Source organism: Impatiens glandulifera, chromosome 1, assembly GCF_907164915.1.
Source record: "Impatiens glandulifera chromosome 1, dImpGla2.1, whole genome shotgun sequence".
Classification (NCBI taxonomy): Eukaryota; Viridiplantae; Streptophyta; class Magnoliopsida; order Ericales; family Balsaminaceae; genus Impatiens; species Impatiens glandulifera.
Genome location: NC_061862.1, coordinates 25,222,292 through 25,233,266, shown reverse-complemented (window position 1 = coordinate 25,233,266; position 10,975 = coordinate 25,222,292).

Here is a 10,975-nt window from a genome sequence, read left to right as displayed (position 1 = left end):
TTCTGGTCAACTACTCAACTACTGGTCAAATTAAAAAAAGAAAAACGCCCGCAAATGAATTATTTAAGATCAAAACTGCGAAACAATAAATAATTATAATCCATACCTACATCCTCTCCTCACTAGTAGAAAAATAGGCTTCCGTAACGAAGCTTAGTAACGACGCTCGAATGCCCTTACTGATACTTTTTATCTGTAATAAAATGTTACTGTTATGAAGATATCAGTAACGGTTATATGGTACCGTTACTACTATAAATCTTCAGTAACGGATATAGAGAATCACCGTTACAGATAATAGTGGCTTAAATTGTCTTTTTCTAATTAATGATATCAGTAACGGTTTTAGTATAACCGTTACTTTAAAATCTGTGGGATAAACATCAGTAACAGTTTTAGAGAGAAACCGTTACTAAAAGATTATTAGTAACGGTTTTGCGAATAACCATTACTAATAAGTGACATGTCTTTTCATTTTCTCTATAGAAATCAGTAACGGTTTTAATATAACCGTTACTGATATGCCTTCACTTTAAAATCTGTGGGATGAACATCAGTAACGGTTTTAGAAGGAAATCGTTACTGAAAGATTATTAGTAATGGTTTTGGGGATAACCGTTACTAATAAGTGACCTGTCTTTTCATCTTCTCTATAGATATCAGTAACAGTTTTAGTATAACCTTTAATGATACGGCTTCACTTTAAAGTCTGTGCGATGAACATTAGTAACGGTTTATCTAAAACTGTTACTAATACTCTATTAAAACCTGAAAGTCCGTCGTCTTTTTTCTTTTTTCCTTCTTTCTTTCTTCTTTCTTCTCTCTTCTCCGATTTCCCGTTTTTGCTGTTCGTTTTCGCTATCCTTTTAAGTTGTCGTCGTCGATCAATTAGGTAAGGTTTCTTTTTCCTCTTCTTCTCCGCGCATGATCTTTCTTTCTTCCCTCTTTCTTTCTTTTCTTCTGTCGCCGGTTAAAGCAGCTTCCCTCCGCCCCTCCTTTAATTGTTACCACCAGTTCCTCCGCTATCCTCTACCGGTTCTTCTACAATCAGGTTTGTTATTTTTTCAATCTTTACCGAAATTTGTTTCTTTTTGAATGTATTTCATAAATCATATCATTTCTTCTGTAATAAGGTTAGTTATTTTTGAAGATTTTGGATTTTCACCCTCTTTTGAAGTTGCCCCTGCTGCCACACTGTCGTTGCTTCTCTTCCAAATCAGGTTAGTTCTTCTTTAAAATGAATGTTAATTTGATTGTTATATTTTTATAGCATTGTTAGATTAATAGCATTGTTAGATTATTTGAATGCTAGATTATTGGATTGTTAGATTAAGTTAGATTATTTGAATGTTAAATTATTGGATTGTTAGATTAAGTTAGATTATTCGATTATTAGATGAAGTTAGATTATTTTCAATGTAAGATTAATGGATTATGCTAGATTATTTTATATTTATACAAGAGAAGACTACCGGTACCTCGCCTAATTTTGCTGAATTATTTCTCCACACTCATACGAAGAAACCAACTCTGCAAGATCCAAATCTGGTGGTCCCCCTATTATTCAAGAAAAAGTGGTAAGTCATGTTTATTAGTTTCATTTATTTTATGTCTATAATCAAATATAATTTGTGTTTGTAGACTGCCTTGCGAATTTCTATAGAAGAAGACCCGACTAAGAATGACCTGTAGTTGGCTGAGTATGCGTTCGGGTCTTAGGGACATAGGCGAGTCGTGGGTATGGGCTCAGGTGTCACACCTACATATTTTAGAGCAGATGCTCGTGGGGGTTCTAGCACACTGCGTAGTGACACGCAACAGATCCGTGAAAAAAACCGAGTTTTACTTGAGGAGATGTAGAGAATGCGAGAGGAGCGTGAAACTGAGAAATTTCAGTCACGGAGAGAGCGCGAAGAAGCATTATTGGAGCGTGAAATGGAGCGTCAAAAAGTACAAAGACAATGTCAAATGGAGCGTAAAGAAGCACAAAAGGAGAGACAACAATCAAATGAAGAGCATAATCAAATGCGGGATGAGATGATTGTGATGAGGGAGCAGATGAACTTCATAGTATCCCTAATTCCCATTAACTCTCGCCCTCCACGTCCACCTGCCCCTCCCACTAGAGATGATGCCCCTGCCACTTGAATTCGGGTTAGCTTAAGGTTTGTGTGGTTTTTGAAGTCTAGTTAGTTTTTGGTTATGTGTTTTTTGAAGTAGGTTAATTTATGGTTTTTGTGGATTGATGAATTATGGATTTATGATTGTAGTTTTTGGATGATTGTTATTTTGAATTGATGATTGTGGTTTTTGGTTATTAATGGTTTTGCAAAATGAATAATAATAATTATTGTTTATATAGGTACAAATATAAAATATTAAAAATAATAAAAAAACAATTATTTTTTTAGTAACAGTTTTATGCATAAGAAAACTGTTACTATAAGTTTATCTGTAACGATTTAACAAATAAGAAAACTGTTACTGAAACTCCTTCAACAACAGTAACGATTTTCGAAAACCATTACTAAAACTCCTTGAACAATAGTAACGGTTTTCGAAAACCGTTACTGAAACTCCTTCAACAACAGTAATAATTTAATAAATAAGAAAACCGTTACTAATGTAACTTTATCTGTAATGATATAATCTCGGCTAAAACTGTTACTCTTGTTCAAGGAGTTTCAGTAACGGCTTTCGAAAAACATTATTAATACTAGAGAAGTATCAGTAACGCTCGTTTCTGTAACGAATGGTAACAATTTTATTCGCCGTTACAGAAAGTTATCTGTAACGGTTTTTAATGCTTTCAGTAACGGTTTTCTCCCTTACTGATACCCCTTTTTCTACTGGTGCCTTTTCTCTTTAGCCCTGGTCATCTATTTTTAGTTTGAAATTGTTTCTCCGGTTGCAGTTAGCTAGTTTGGCCAATATGTTGAGAATGAATAGAAACAATTTCATCTTTGTATGTCAATTTTCTCTAAAGTCAACTTGCTAAGACAATCTTATATTCCCGGCCTTAGGCTCTTAGGCTTGAGTATCTTTGACATAAATTTTGTTACTTTCATATCATCAATTAAAAAAATCATTTCTTTTATCCATACCTAAGTCACATTTCTGCATTTTGTTTATTATATATATATATATATAAATTTATCGTATGGAAATCTGGGAATGATGAATGAGTATGAATATAATAGCTAGAAACATATCTGTAAACCAAATAAGATCGATCAAACATGGAGTAAAGTGACAATTAAAAGACTTATGAGATTCTATTGACAATAATAAATTAAGAGTCTCAATATGGATAAAGGTTCTGGAAGAGTAGCCATATTCATCATTATTAAGATTAATCACCATTAAGTTAAGTTGGTTGAATGCAACCACCATTATTGATAAATTATAGAAAGTTATGCCTTTTTTCAGTAATTTCACACAATAAAACAACAAAAGACAAAGAATCTTAACACTATTACATTTATTATCTTAATTAACACTTACAAGTATTTTAGAATATTATCACTTAAGATATATTTGGTGTTGGAGTCTACAATCGTCAATGATATTTTTTGGTTTCACTTTCTTTTGATTAGTTGTTGCTCTAGCTGATTTTGTTTGGGTATTTGTATTCGTGTCGCGTTGTGCCGCATCGTGTCGTGTCGTATCGTGCTACATCGTGCTACATCGTGTCATATTCGTGCTTCTGTATTTGTGGTGTCGTTATATTTTGGGATTCATATTTGTTGCTTCTGTTTTCACCATGTCTGGTCATAAAGATGATTCACCTTAGTCCATTAGTGTTTAGTTAGACGGAAAAAATTATACATATTGGAGTTATGTTATAAAGAATTTTCTGTAGGGAAAATTCGCGTGGAATTAAGTAACAAGTGTGCAGATCAAACCTACATATAATAATTTGAGTGATTATGAGGCTTTAGTTGATATTTGGGAGACATATAACTTGATAATTATTACGTGGAATAACAATTCTGTTATCCACTCTATTGGCGTTCAGTTGTCCAAATATGATATATCAAAGGAAGTTTGGGATCATCTGGCTAGACTTTATACGTAGTCGAATTTTGCTAAACAAAATCAACTAGAGACATCCATTCACTCACTTCAACGGGATGATAAAAGTATACAAGAATTTTATTCTGCCATGTCTGATCTCTAAGAATAATTAGCCCTCACCAAGTTTGCAGAATTGTAAAAAATTGAACCCTCACTTATATATTTTAGTTTTTGAAATATATAATTGATTTAATCGGTTTTTATATATTTTTCCTCATATATATGATAAAGAAAAATAGGGCATGCATGAAAATAGAATAAAAAATTAAGTTTGAAATAGATTGAGGGACGTAATAGCCATCAAGGCAAGTTCAAGTCATATGACGATTTTATAAGTTCAATTATCCAATCGTAAAAACCAACCAAATTTGAGACCCTATTTCTATTTTGGCCAAAAATAAAATATTAGTATAAGTAGGGTTTCTTTTTTGTTTTACTTCGTAGTTGTCTATCATAATTATTTTGGAGTCACCTACAAATGAGGATCATCATCTACTCTTTGACACAAGCTAATTACTATATCGGAATAAGAATTGAATATACACTTACATTTTTATTCGTGTCGTGCTAACTCTGGCTCTAATTCGTGTATCGTGTATATTTTCGTGTTTTTGTCGTGCCGACTCGTGATCGTGACAATTTGTGATTGTTAGGGTTGTAAACGAATCGAATCGAAGCGAATATTACTGTATTCGATTCGTATTCCTGAAACTATTCAAATATTCGTATTTGTATTTTAAATTTTTTCGAATAATTAATGTGATTCGTATTCGATTTGAAATTGATATTCGTATTATTCGATCCGATTCGAGTATTTGATTCGATTTTTTTAAAACATATTTTATACAATTTATTCGAAAATTTGAAAATTAATATTTTTACATAATATATAACAATATTCAATAAAATTACCTAATAAAAATTAAATAATAATGTTCAAATTACGATTTCAATATTCAACTCCCAATGCAATACAATGCAAGCCATTAATTAAAACTTCCGCGTAACATAACATAAACAATAGTTATCAAAAGAACATTTCATTAAAGTGGTTTGTAAATCACCGAAGAAATGTGAGTTTCAAGTTTTCAACCGAAGAAAATGTATATATGTACTAGAGTTTTAGAATAAATAATATTTATAAAATTAAAATTAATAAAACGGTATATATATATATATAATTGAATATTAGCGAATACCGCTTGATTTTGTATTCGTATTCATTTATTAGTCGAATTGAATCGAATATTTTTATTCGAATTCGAATCACAAAATTACGAATACGAATATCAAAATTCGAATACGAATACCGAATCGAATCAAAAGTATTTGATTCATTTACAACCCTAGTGATCGTATCGTGATTGTGTCGTTTCGTGTTTTTGTCGTGTGGTGTCAACTTTTATATTTTCACTCTTCACCTTCATTTCCAATATATATGTTTTGCTCAAAGTATATAATATCGTTATTTTTTTGGGAAAACGGTTAAAACTATTTCATTAAAATCCCATAAGTGGGAGGGTTAGAAATCAAAGCTAGACAAACCCTAGTTATGATTAAGGTTGACAATCAAAAGACCTTAAAAAACTGATTAGTAGCATTAATGCATTTTAAAAAACAGAGATTACAAATAAAAAAGACTACGTTCAAACCTAATCATCCCAGCCTGGCATTTTCGCATGCCATCTATCTTCATTGAGAGGCCTTATTCCCCTTCTTCTTCCTCTACCTCTCCCTCTTCCTCTAACGATAAAAGGAATTTGTATTGAAGAGGATGATGAGTATTGTTGTTTCTCATTTTGATTTCTCTCTTTGTACGAGCCTGTTCTGATTTGATAGAAAGAATTGTTTCTGAGATTTTCAGGAATTTTACATTTCTTATCTTCAACTTGAATTTCTGTATTCTTGTCTTCCTTATCTTCAGCTTTAGACTCCACATCGGTTTTGAAATCTTCTTTATCGACTTTAGAATTATCTATTTCAACTTTGAAATTCTGGGTGTTTTCATCTTGAGTTTCCTCAACAACAACTTGAGGTTCATCTTCTATTTTAGGCCTAATCCTTTACATTACAGAAAATTTTCTTTTCCTCTTCACCTTGATTCCCTTTACTTTCTTTCTTTAGTTGCTTACCATTTTCTCAGAGTCCTTCTTGCTTTCTTCTACAAGTGTTTTGATCTTTGACTTTAGCCTCCTCTGTGTCCTTCTTTTTTTCTTTTATATTTCCTGTTTTTTCTGCTCTTCTTCTTTAGCTTTATCACATTTATTGTACAAAAAAGTGTTACAAAAAGCACACCATTTTGGTATCCATTCATAAGAGATCTCCATGACATTGTGCTTTCCTTTTCTGTCAACAACTGCCATTTTCATTGGTAGGACACTCTTAGAATTCACTTCAATGCTAGTTCTAGCAAAGGACAAGTGCTATCCTCCTTCGATTATTGGGTCTTTATATAATGGTTTTACCTGCAAAATGACTAATTGCTTCAGCATTGTACATGTGGGCTGGAATGTTCCAAAGCTTGAACCAAATTTGGGCTGTTTCTTTTGGTTTGCTTTGTAGATTCATCTCTTCTAACCACTTTTCCAGCTTCATTTAATTTGATCCTATGTAAGTATGCCCTTTCTCCAAAATTTCTTTCGGATTTGAGCCCTTTTTGAACTGTAGGAAATAGAGATCATGTGTATTTGTAGAAACTTTTTCAAGCCCCTTTTCTCCCCACTGTTTAATTAGAGTCTCTTTGGTAGTTGGGAATGATACTCTATTTTTCCCAATAAAGTTTCCAACCACTACAAACTCCCAATCTTCAATACATTTCTCCTCTACTTTAGAAGGCAGTTTGAATTCAAAAGGAGAGTTGAGTACCTCTACCTTTGTTTGGATATCTCCTAACTAGATTTTTCCTTTGTAGGCATGATCTTCAGATTTCTTTCCTGCTTTATTATTCCATACCTCATTGACTTTCCATGTTGAATTACTCATGATAGTGTAGGTCTTGGTTTTGGGAGCCTTTATCAGCTCCTTCATTGCATCAACTGACCATTTAACTATTTCCTCATATTCTGTTTTTTTCCAGTAAATTCTAGTCCTGGAGATAATGAATATTGAGTTGGACTGTTATTTGCTGAGCTTTCTCTTTACTAATTATGATTTCACCCTTCTTAGCATGTATTAGGAGTTTGGTAATCTGGTTTTTAAGACCAAACAGGTTGACTCTTTCATTATAACCAACATTCCAAATTACTTCTTTCTTCCCCTATTTTTCTGTAGCATTTTCTTCAGAATTTTTAACACCAATTGATTCCTAACCTTTGTTGCATTTCCGTTTTTCATAAATTATTTTTCAGCAATCATATCAAATTTTTTTTCAGCTACTTCCCTTAAACCTTCCATCACAAATTTTTTGACTTCCTTATACTTATTGCTTTTCTTTCTTCCCATTTTAATGAAAAACAGAATAAAGCAACAAAGAAGAAAAATTACAGAATAGGGTACACAGAAACTCTATCTATACAAAATAAGGTAAACCAGAAACCCTAACCTTCCAACCAAGCTTGTAGATGAATGACCTACCTAGTAATTAAAGTCGATATTGTGTCGTTCGTGCCGTTCGTGCCGATTGTGTCGATTGCGCCGATCGTGCGCACGTTTGACAAGCGACACTAAGCAACTAACAAAATGATCACAATTAGCGAACCGCGACCTTGATACCGATTGTGCCGCTCGTGCCGATTGTGTTGTTCGTGCCGATTGTGTCGATCGTGTTATTCGTAATATCTTCTTATGATCATGTAAAATCTTTAATTATAATATCGTTATTCATTGTTTTGTTGAGTGATCTTCATTGATTTGGTTTTGGTTAAAATTTCAGGGATGTCTAGTACACATTAAACATCATCTACATCTATTTGGACTTCTTCATCATTCTTTTGGATGATCGCACACCTCCTACAATTGAATGACCTTATGATGTGTCGAAAGAGTTCGTCGGGGCATTTTGAAAGGCCAAGTGATAGAAGACCTCTGAAGCCTATGGCCTTTACGACCTCTTTTTGTTAATACAGTAATTGTTGAACAAGATTATAAAGACCCATTGATTAGGTCCTCGTCATAAATATGTTTTTACAAAAAAATTGTCCCAGGGGGAGGTGCACTCCCTTTAACTTCAACTATATATTGTGGCTAGTAGTGCTAGAGCTGGTGAGGGCTCGCAAATCATTTTATATCTAAAAATATATAAATGAACCGCACTTAAAAAATAAATAAATACAAAAGTGCTGAAAATTCAAGTTTATTTAAACATAAAAAAAATCCGCACATGGCCTTGTTCAGCGCTGAACAATGCCATGTTCGAAATTTTTTTATAGAATACAAAATTGAAAAATATGTTTTTTTGAACGTAAAAAATTCTCGAACGTGACATTGTTTGCCGTTGAACACGACCATATAAGACGTTGAACATGGCCTTATAAGGCGCTGACCATGGAATGTAGAACTGAAATTCAAGTTGTTTTTAACATAAAAAAGTCTCGATTATTGCCTTGTTCAGCGCCGAACAAAGCCATGTTCAGGAATTTTTAATGGAATGCAGAACTAAAATTCAAATTTATTAAAAAGTCTCGAACATGACCTTGTTAGGCGCTGTACAAAGCCATGTTCATGACTTTTTAATGGAATATAAAACTGAAAAATAAGTTTATTAGAACATAATAAAGTCTCAAACATAGCAATGTTTGGCGCTGAATAAGGCAATGTTCAGGACTTTTTAATAAGATGTAGAACTAAAAAATAAGTTTTTTGAACATAAAAATTGCTGAATATGGCCTTATGAGACGCTCAGCAAGGCCTTATGAGACAGTCAACATGGCCTTATTATGCGTTAAAGCCCTTACGAGGCGTTGAACATGGAATGCAGAACTGAAATAAAGTAGTATCAAAACATGGAATGTAGAACTGAAGGCCAAGTTTTTTATGGTTTTCAACTTAACAAGACCATATTTGACGTTAAAACAACAAAAATAAAGTGGTATCAAAACCATATAAGCCTTAACAAACAATAATTTGATTTTTTTAGAAATTCGTTGTTTAAATTAATTAGAAATATTAATTTAAAGATTATTTCTTTGAAATAAAGTCGTCAATTAATTTTTAAAAATCAATAAAAATGACATACGTGCACAAACGTATTGGCCAGAAATATATTAAAATATATTTTTATGGAAATACCCCAAAAATAATTTGAAAGCATTTTCTAATTTTTCGGGATTTTTAGAAAATATTTTAAGGCTCCAAAATTACAAAAATAATTTTAGAAGATTGAAAAGGAAACTAGACAAGCCTTAGGACCGGTGTCCTAGGCCTTGGATTCGTTTTATTTGGTAGGGGTACGAGACCTTCGGTCGGACCCATCGGTCCAGACTAATAAGCCTTTGTCAAAGTGCTAAGGACTCTCTTTCCTTGGGCTAGTATTATAGGTCGGGGTATACAATCCACTGGTCCTAGGTTAGCCCTGGGCTAACTTTATCGATCCTAGGTCGAGATTCACCGGTTTTATGTTCAATCTCTCGGTCGGACCTCTTAGTCCTAGGTGGAAGCCATCGGTGTTAAGGTTGGGAATTCTCGGTCCAAGGTCTGAATTCTTGGTCTAGATATAGAAATCATCGTTCGGACCTCTCGGTCCTCGATGGAGAATATCGGTCGGATCTGTTGGTCATGGGTTAAGTTTTTCGATCAGACCTCTCGGTCCTCGGGAGGACATACTTGTCCTCAAGAACATTAAAATTATAGGTTTTATAATTTTTTGAAGGCTTTAATTCTTGAATCCAAGGCCTAGGTAGGTTCACAAAGCTCCTATGAACATTTAGAATATCACCCCAATGTATCAATTGACCTAAGTTATGGTCAATTTCTTCAAAACAGTTTGAAGCCAAAAATCGGATTTTTAGTTTTAAAGTTTAATGAGCTAGCCAATAACTTCATTATACTCCATATACTTGATTGATACCAAAAAAGAACACTAGTTGTTCGTTTGTACAAATTTAAAAATAAAAAATTTCAATTATTTTAAAAATTTTAATTTTGATCATACATGATCGGAATGGATCAAACATGATCCAAACAGTTGTCCAACATCATTACAATTATGTTGGGAATCTTTCTAGGATGTAATATTCAAAGACTAGACCAAGAATAGTAAACCCGTTTTTTTAATTTAAATTTGAGTTTTTCTTTTTAAGACTGATTGATTGGTTCTATCTTTCACAAAAAGCTCATAATTGATCATAAAATCGATTTCCAACCGTAAAATTCTAGAACCACACAACATAAAAGCTTATAAAAACCGAAATACAAAAATTTCAATTTCAAATTGAAAGTATGAGTTAAAAGATGATTGGAAGCTTACAAGGATTAGAGAACACTCCTTAGACCTTAGAAAAGCTTTTGGGATGCTTGGATCTAAGATTTAGAGCCTTATACATAATTTTAGAAATATAAGAAGCTATGAGCTTTAGTGGAAGATTTTCAAAATTCTTTGATTCAGGGCATGAGATGTTATCTTTTGCCTTCAGAATGATTGAGGGGGGCTATTTATAGTTATTCAAGGTCTGTTGATCCATCCAAGTGGAGTGAATCAGCCAAAAACTATTAATGACGATGTGGTTGTTCTTGGGTCAACTTGATGATATAGGAAAAAATTGTGCCTATAAATGTAGGAGAAATGATCACCGTGGTAGGGTGATCATTTCACCTTTTGAACGAAGTCAATTCGTCTAGAAACGACAAAATTCCATCTTTGAAAAATCAAAGATGGATGCGGATAGTTATCCATACGGCGTAGCGATGGAGGAGATGATCGGTGAGCGAAACGATGTCATTTCGATGGAAAATGCGGATGCGG